The following is a 9973-nucleotide window of genomic DNA, read 5'->3' as shown; positions in this document are numbered from 1 at the left end:
TTAGGCATCCTGCATGCAAAAACACAGGCTTCATTTTTAATTTCGTGTCAACAAGAAAGGTCGAATGATATTTCAGATCACTGAAATAGCTCATTTAATAGACATCAAGACACATGACAAAAAATTATCCTTGTTCCAGTAACTTCATCTATGCCAAAGAGATAAAACAGTTTCAGGTATTTTAAATTTTTCTAAATTCAATTAAAATAAGAAATAAATCAAAATAGCATCAGATTTTTAAAGCATTCTATTATTGGTTGAAACCTTTGACACATGACATTTTGCATAAATGTCAAATAAACATTGACTTTGATATATACCTTTGCTTTGTTCTGACATGATTCTCATTAACATACTTTCTCATAATATACTTTAGTTGACCACAATATGGAAGAAGTATATTTTGAATTTTCATATTCTGAGTTTTACAATTGATAATCTTCTTCAAGTTTTTAAAAATACTATGAAACCTCTGCTCGATATCTCTGTAGTTTTCTAATAGTTGCTACTACATTCTAACAAAATTAAAATTAAAATAGCAGATTTGTATATTAGTCCTTTTGATTGTGTTTTCTTGAGGGATGGAGCCATTTGAAAAATATTTTTCTTCACAGCTCATTGTGCACAATGAATACATATATGAAGTAAATGAACAATGATTGCATGCTGTTTCTATGTATTTGCCATAGAAGGGAAAGATAAATTTTTTGGACACGTTGTTTATTATCTCTTAGACACAAAGAGGAGCTTTAGAATAATTGTTTCTTTTTGTTCAGGCTTCTTCCTTAAGGATCTGTAGCTTCTTTATGGGTGATAACCTGATAATTTTGAGCCTCTGTTTTTAGCTCTTCTCTTTACTACTCCTTCAATAATTCATCGTGTAAAGTAACTCTGAATAGTTGAGTTGGGAGGGATTTGTATGTGTGTGTCTGTATCATGGACATTTTTTTGCTCTATAGCATGCACATATTTTCCTATGAGAAACTGGAAGGGCAGCTAGCTTTCTGTGCTTCTGAAAGCCTGGCATTGTGAGCTTCTTTTGTACATAATAACTGCAGGTGCTTTCTGGCGCAGAAATGATCCTGTGATCTGATAGCTGGTTTTCACATTCTGTGATCATGGCCAGTTCACAGAATACAACAAAGGTGGAAGATTGTTGTCTTCCCTGGGTTGCCTAAAGTTACCGTGCTGATCTTTTGACCCTTAATTTCAGCAAGTTTGATTGCTCAAGGAACCCCAGTGTGCATATTTGGAGTTGGTGTGGCATTTTGCTGTTGAGTAGATTGTCAATATTCTAACATGTTTACAGTTTTTAGAAGGGAAATCGAGTCCTTTATGTAATCATCTTGCATTTAAAATAGTTAAATGCAACAGTGTCAAAAAATAAACTACCTTAACTTGTTTAGTGGAATATTTTAGGCCCAATGATGTAGTTGGGCAAATGGTTACTGTGATTAGAGTGTGAAATGGAACACTGCCTACTCCTTGTGAAGTAGAACACTGCCCACCTTGAGACTGCAGGGTCGTGAGAGAAATGCAGTCAGTCTCCATCGGAATAAAGTCAGCACACGAATTTGGATTTTTCAAAAGTGAAATTATTTTAATAAGGGATTTTTAAATAAGTAACACAACATGGTATCAAAAATTGCTAATCTTGCTTCATTAGTAATCTTGCGCCACATTCAAATGAATTGGTTTTACTAAGTATTTTAATTGTTTCCCCTTCTGATTTTTCATTTCCTTACTCATCAGCAGCATCTCTCATCAGCCAGAATTTAAAATATTCTCTGTCCTTATTCATTGCATGGAAATTGATCGGGTATTTAAACTATGAATTAGTTTCTCCATAATAACAACTTGATTCTACTTGCAAATCATTTAATTTAATACCATGTTAATTTCTACCTCACTAAATGCTGCCTGTTCTCAATTCCTGCTTTGTTTTTCAAAAGGTGACTTGGTTGAGGCAGTTAAGTGTCGGATAACCACTAGAGGGAAACATACCAATCTACTATGAGCAATGCAGCGTCTTCAAATAGCCAAATATCCTTCTGCAGCTGCAGGTCCTGTCGCTTGCTTTCTGGGATCTTTTCCCTCTGAATATTGACAGCATTATAATGAAGAATCAGCACAGGGTATATATTGATCAAAAAATTGAGTGGAGATAATTTCCTTTTTATTGAATAATTTGGGACCTATTTCTTGCGGTAGTAAATTTATTCTTTAAGTGAATAAATATCCCAGGTCACTAAGGACATGCTTCTATGACACAGGCATCCCTTCGCACACTGATTCTGGAAAGCAGTGTTCTTTAAATGTTGATCTACTGTGCTCACACAAAACATATTGACTGAGTAAACAAGCATTTACTGAGTGCTGCTTCATTATGAGAAGGGGAGAAAAAAACCTTTCAGACAAATCAGACTCTGTTTGCATCCTGGAGTAATGATGGAAAAGCATTGTACAGGTTGTTTTCAGAATTGTTCTGGCCCACTCGCATACTTTAATGGTTGAATTTATTATTTTTAAAAGTTATCTGTATTTCAATGCTTATATTCAAGGGGACTTGATATGAACCCGGTTGTTTGAGCAATAGTTCTTCCAGCAGTTCTGCAATTTCATCTCTTTTTCTCATAGTATGCAAATTTGAAGCAGGAATTCTGGGAAATCAAGCTCAATGTTGAAGTCTGAGTTCCATGATATCAGCTAGAATAACAGATTTCATGGAATTGGTGTAAAAAATGTATATACTATTTTTATAGGTTAATTATCCTAAAAACATGAATACATACATTTTAATGTAATCATACCTAAAGTAAATCAACAACTGGACAGTCCTCTTAAACAATCCAAAGACATAAAAGATTCCTCTGATTAAGAGTTCTTCATCTTATTTTACTGTCCAGCATAGCATAGTGTTGTGTCTGTGTTTTAACAATAAAACGTTAAATATTATCATTGTTTTAGATATTGTTAATGCTTGTTTTGATATTCTAATGTATTTGCTTAACATGTCCTTTTGCTCTGACATAATAATATATTGATAATTAAAAAATCAATATTTTGTTTAAAATTATATGTATTTAGCACTTCTCCTGCTTTCTCACTAGTTGGTTGGTGGTTATTTTCTCCCAACACTTTGGAAACAGTTTTCATTGTCTTTTAAGGAATCTTTTATTTTATGTTTCCTGTGTGGAAGCTTTGCACTCTTCTTTTTGTCTTTGATTGTTTTCTGTAGTGCTACTGTGGCTGGTCCTATTATGTTTCTATTTTTCTAAAAATATTTATTTTATTTGTTTGTAGGCACATATTGTTTTATTGTGCTTTGCCTTATTGTGCTGCACATTTTTTGATTTACAGATTGAAGACTTGCTGACATGCATTTATATCTTTCAAACTGTAGCTACAAAATGTCAAAACAATGGCATGCAAAATGAAAAATCCCGCATCAAACAAGTCTTTTGGCACCATGTCTCCAATGGCATGTGCTTACTTTGTATCTGTGCTATACTTTGGTAATTCTCACAATAGTTCAAACTTTTAACTTATCATTACATCGGTTATCTGTGATGTGCTATTTTTGATGTAATTGTTTTGAGGTACCAGAAACTGTGTCCATATAAGAAAGCAAACTTAATTGATAAAATGTGAGTGCGCTGACAGCTTCATGACAGGTTGTTCTCAATCTTTCTTCCCGTCCTTAGCCTCCCTATTCCCTGAGACCCAACAATACTGAAGTTATGCCAAGCTATGCCCTACAGTGACCTCAAAGTCTTCAGGTAAAAGGAAGAGTTGTACACCTCTCTCTTTAAATCAAAAGATCCAGGAGAAATAGTAAGTTGACTAGAATTACAAGTGGAGCCCAAAGATGTGACAAATTTATGGCAATCTCATGGTAAAGCCTGAATGGATGAATAGTTGCTTCTTACAAATGAGCAAAGAAAGTAGTTTATGGAGAAGAAAGCTACTCCTGGTGAAGATACTGTGAACATTGTTGAAATGACAACAAAGGATACAGAATATTACAAAACCTTAGATGATAAAGCAGCATCGAGGTTTGAGAGGACTGACTCTAATTTTGAAAGAAGTTTACTGAGGGTATAATGCTGTTAAGTAGCATCACATGTTACAGAAAGACTTTTCATGAAAGGAAGAGTCAGTCGATGTGGAAAAATTCACTGTTCCATTTTAAGAAATTTCCCAAACCATCCCAAATTTGGCAGCCCTAATAAGTCAGTCACCGTCCACATGGAGGCAAGACTTTTGATTTGATGAAGTTCCATATAATTATTAACATTTTTAAAGCAATAAAGTATTTTTAAATTAAGATATGTATATTGTTTTTTAGATATAATGTTCTTGCACACTTAATAGATGACATTATGGTATAACATACCTTTTAAATTCATTGGAAAACCAAAAATATTCCTATGACTCACCTCATTACAATATTTGCTTTATTGAACCTATAGTATTTCCAAAATATGCCTGGGGTTAACCCCTTTGGGTTTCCTCCCACTGTGGGAGTTTTTCTGTCCTCTCAGTAAATCCTGCTTTCTCACTTAAAAAAAAAATGCCTGAACTCATTTTTTAAGTTGACAAATGAAAATGTTATATGTTTATGATGTACAGCATGATGTTTTGACATATGTATAAAATATAGACTGGTTAAGTCAAGCTAATTAACAATTGCATTATCTTATATACTTATTATTTTAGAGTGAGAACACACAATCTACTCTCAGAAACTTTCATGTATACAATATATTATTATTAACTAAAATTAACATGATGTACAATAGATGTCTTAAACTTATTCCTTCTGTCTAACCAGAAATTTGGTTTTTATTTTCTGTATTCTACTCAATTCTACTTGTCATATGTCCTAACTCTGGGTATTCTTATCTTTTACCAAGTACTAAAATATATATTTTTAATTTTATCAATCAATACTTTATTTTTAAAATTGTATTTTATTATAGAGTTGTGGTATACAAGTAAGGATTAACTACACAAGTAGGCTGCATGCAAATGAAGTTTGGATTTATAACTGGCCCTCACTCCCCTGGTATAGGACCAGGTACTCTTTTTGTTGTTATGTGCTCCCCTTCCTCCCTCCGCTATCAGTGCCCAGCGATTGCAGATGTTTCCGTCTGCTAATGTGATTAGTCTTCAGGTGCAATTTATAAACTTTAGAACATGTATGCAGTTCTGTGTTTTAGTGACTAATCACTAAGTATGATGGTCTCCAACTCCACTAAATTTCCTGCTTAGTCCATGACTTTGTTCTTCTTTATGACTGCATCATACTCAATGCTGTAGATGTATCACCTTTTCTTTAACCAGTCCACTTTCAATGAGCAGTAGGGTTGGTTCCATGTTTTTGCTACTGTTAATAATGCAGCAATACACATGTACGTGCAGGTGTCTTTTTTTATAAATAATTTCTGTACCTCTGGGTTTATCCTCAGGAGAAGGACTGCTGGATTATATGGAAGGTCAATATTTAGTTATTTTAGGAATTGCCACACTGTTTTTCATAGGGGTTGAACTAGTTTGCACTCCCGCCAGCAGTGGAGAATCATTCCCTTTCCTTTGCACCTTGGCCGGCATTTGGTTTAAATGGCCATCCTTACTGTGGTATCTCATTATAGTGTTGATTTGCATTTCTCTGATGATTAGTGAGGCTGAACATTATTTTTCATGTATCTGTTGGCTGCGTATACATCTTCTTTTGAAAACTATCTATTCATGCTCTTTACCCACTTTTTAATTAGGTTTTTTGTTTTTTTCCTTTCACTTCATTTGAGTTATTATAGATTCTGGATGTTAGCCCACTGCCAGATATATAATTTTCAAATATTTTCTTCCCATTCTGTGGGTTGTCTCTTTACTCTCTCGATGAGTTCTTGTTCTGTGCAAAAGCTTTTCAGTTTGATGAGGGCCCACTTGTCTATCCTAGCTTTTATGGATTCATTTCTGGGGACTTGGTCAAGAATTTGTTGCATATTCCAATGCGTATAAGAATGTTTCCTATGTTTTCTTCTAGAATTCTTATATTTTGAGGTTTTACATTTAGGTCCTTGATCCATTTAGAGTTGATTTTTGTAGATGATAACAGGTTGGGGTCCAATTTTATTATTCTGCATGTGATCAGCCAGTTTTTCCAGCACCATTTGCTAAATATGGTCTCCTTTCCCCAGTGGTTGTTACTGGTGGCTTAGTCAAAGATGAGTTGGTTGAAGGACCAAATTTTTGCTTCCAGAATCTCTGACCTGTTTCATTGGTCTACGTATGTGCCTATTCTTGCACCAATACCTGACTGTTTTGGCTACTGTAGCCTTGTAGTAAAATTTAAAATCTGGAAGTATGATTCCTCCTGCTTTGTTGCTTTTGATGATGATTGTTTTGGCTATTCATGCTCTTTTCTGATTCTATATGATTTTCTGTAATTTGATTTCTAGGTCTGAGAACAGTGATGCTGATAACTTGATGTGTATTGCATTGAGTCTGTAGAATGCTTTGGGTAGGATGGACATCTTGAAAGTATTGATTTTTCCTATCCATGAGCATGGAATGTTTTTCCATTTGTTTGTGTCATCCTTGATTTCTTCGGGCAGTATTTTGTAGTTCTTGTTGTAAAGATCTTTCACTTTTCTCTTTAGATGGATGCTGGGATCTTTAGTTTTCTTTTTTGGTGATTACGAATGGGATTGTGCTTTTCATTTGGTTCTCTGCTTGTTTGTTGCTGGTGCACAGAAATACAGCTATCTTTTGCACATTGATTTTGTACCCCAAGACTTTACCAAAATCACTTATCCTTGCAAGGAGACTTTTGACAGGCTCCTTAGGGTTTTCAAGATAAAGAATTGTATTGTCTGCAAAGAGGGTTAACTTAACTACCTCTTTTCCTATTTGGATACCGCTGATTTAATTCTCATGCCTGATTGCTCTGGTTAGGACTTCCAGCATTATGTTGAACAGGAGAGGGTAAGAGTGATAATCCTTGTCTCGCTCCCTTCCCTTTGATAAAATGTTGGCTGTGGGTTTATCATAGATGGCTCTTACTTTTTTGAGGGATGTTCTTTCTATGCCTAGGTGCTCAAGGATTTTTATACAGAAGGGGTGCTGGATTTGGTCTAATGCCTTTTCTGCATCTAATGATATAATCATGTAGTTCTTGATTGTACATCTGTGGATGTGCTGAATTATGTTTATGGTCTTGTGAATGTCGAACCAGTCTAGCATCCCAGGAATGAAGCCAACCTGGTCATGATAGATAATCCTTGAGATGTGTTTTTGGATCTGATGTGCTAGAATCTTGTCTAGAATTTTTGTGTCAGTGTTTATCAAGGAGACTGATCAGTACTTTTTCTTTCATTGTTTGGTCTTTGCTAGCTTTGGGTATCAGTATGATATTGGCTTTATAAAACGAGTTGGGAAGAATTCCATCTTTCTTGGTTGCTTGGAACACTTTCAATAAATTGGTGTCAGCTTCGCCTTGTATGTCTTGTAGAATTCAGTTAGGAATCCATCTGATTTGGTTTTCTTTTCTTTTCTTTCTTTTTTTTTGGTGGGGAGATTTCTTACGACTGAGTTATAAGAAATCTCTTCATATTTCTATTTATTCTGTTTAGAATATCAATTTTTTCTTGTTTCAACCCTGGAAATTTGTGTGATGTCAGAAAGTCCTCCATTTCCTTTAGGTTTTCTAGGTTTATTTGCATACATGTTGTTATAGTAATCTTTGATAATCTTTTGCATTTCTTCAGGGTCAGTTGTGACTTTGCCCTTTTGTTGTTGTTGTTGTTGTTGTTTTTGAGTTGGAGTCTCACTCAGTCGCCCAGACTGGAATGCAGTGGCCGCTCCCGGCCAGCGCAGCCTTGACCTGCTGGGCTCTGGTGATCCTTCCGCCTCAGCCTTCCGAGAAGCCAGAATTACAGGCATGCGCTACCACGCCCAGCTGATTTTTTTATTTATTGTAGAGATGAGGTCTTGCTGCCCAGGTGGGTCTCGAACCCACCAGCTCAGGCAATCCACTCACCTCAGCCTCCCAAAGGCGTGGGATTACACATTGAGTTACCGAGCCCAGCTTGCTTTTTGCATTTCTAATTGTGTTCATCAGAACCTTAGTTAATTTGGCCAGGGCACCATCAAACTTATTTACCTTTTTGAAGTCCCAGCTTTTTGTGTTGTTGATACTTTCTAAGATTTTTTTTTTTTTTTTTTTTTTTTGCGGGGGGAGTCTATGTCCTGCAATTGTGATTTTAGCTTAGTGATCTGGATTCTTTCACTGAAGTTAGGGTTTAGGTGACCTTGTCTTTCCAGCTCCTTTAGGTGTGACTTCAGGTGTGACATTAGGTGTCTACTTGTGATTTTTCTGTTTTCTTGGTGTGTAATGAATTTTCCTCTTAACACTGCTTTAATGGCATCCCAGAGATTCTGATAAGCTGTGTCTTTGTTTTCTTTTTTTTCCGGGAATCTTCTTATTTCTGTCTTAATTTCCATGTTGACCCAGAAGTTTTTCAGCAGCATGTTGTTTATTCTCCGTGTCTTTGTGTGTTTTCAGGGGAATCTTTTTGGTCGTGATATTTATTTTTCTTGCACTGTGATCTGAGAAGATACATAGTATTATTTTGATCTTTGGAAATTTGTTCACACTTGATTTATGTCTGAGAATGTGATTGATCTTGGAGTATGTCCTATGTGCTGACAAGTTAGAATGCATGCTCGGTACATGCTGGGTGAAGTGTTCTGTAGATGTCTATTAAATCCATTTGATTGAGCATTGAGTTGAGGTTCTGGATCTCCTTTTTTTTTGTTTTTTGTTTTTCTTTTGTTTTTGCTTCAATGATCTATCTAAAGCTGTTAGTGGAGTATTTAGGCTTCCAACTATGATTGTGTGAGAGTTAATGTCCTCTCTTATTTTCCTTAGTAGTAATTTTATAAAACCTTGTACTCCTGTGTTGGCTGTATACATGTTTTGGATGGATATTCTTGCTGGTGGATTGAGCCTTTTGCCATTATGTAATATCCTTTTGTGTCCTTCTTAACTTTTGATGGTTTGAGGACTGCTTTGTCTGATGTCAAGCCTTTTTCTGTTTTTCACTTACCTGAAAGATCAATTTCCAGACTCCAGCTTTGAGCCTGCGGGTGCCCCTTGCAGTGATATGAGATTCCTGGAGGCAGCAGACTGTTGGATTATGCTTCTTTATCCAGTTTGCCACTCTATGTCTTTTCAGTGGAGCATTTAGTTCATTCATATTCAGATTAATTATTGAAATGTGAGCATTTATCCCTGTCATAGGACTCTTAGAGGATTGCTATGTTTCCTTTTTACTTTTGTATTTATATATGTTTGTATTTTCATTTTTATGAGTGCTCTGTTAACTCTGTGCTTGCTTGTACTTTTGTTATGGGTATAGCTGTCCTTTTTTTCCCTATGTTGAACACCTTCTTAATGTCTCCTAAAGGGCTAGTCTGGAGGCAGCATATTCTCTAGAGATTGGATGTCTGGGAATGATTTTAGTTCCTCACTGATGAAGCTTAGCTGGGCAGGGTAGGAAATTCTTGGCCAGAGTTGCTTATTTTTGTGAACTTTAAAAACTGGACTCCAGTCCCTTCTGGCTTGTAGTGTTTCCGCAGTTAAGTCTGGAGTGATTCTAATTGGTTATCTCCAGAAGGTAGTCTGACCTTTCTCTCTCATTGCCTTTAGGACTTTTTTTCATGCTAATTTTGTCAAGGTGGATTACTATGGGACTTGGGGATGGTCTTCTCATGTGATACTTTGTGGGGGTTCTCTGACTCTCTTGTGTTTGGATGGTCATCTCTGTGGTTAGATGTAGAATGTTTTCTTTAATTACCTCATGATATGCCTGCTCCATGTTTTCCAATTCCCCTTCACTTTAGGGATACCAATCAGGTGTATATTTGGCTTCCTGACATAGTCCCACATCTCTTGAAGAGTTTGCTC

Source organism: Carlito syrichta, unplaced genomic scaffold (genome assembly GCF_000164805.1).
Source record: "Carlito syrichta isolate Samal-C Ts95f unplaced genomic scaffold, Tarsius_syrichta-2.0.1 Scaffold309727, whole genome shotgun sequence".
In the NCBI taxonomy this organism is placed as follows: domain Eukaryota; kingdom Metazoa; phylum Chordata; class Mammalia; order Primates; family Tarsiidae; genus Carlito; species Carlito syrichta.
This window is presented reverse-complemented; position numbering follows the sequence as displayed.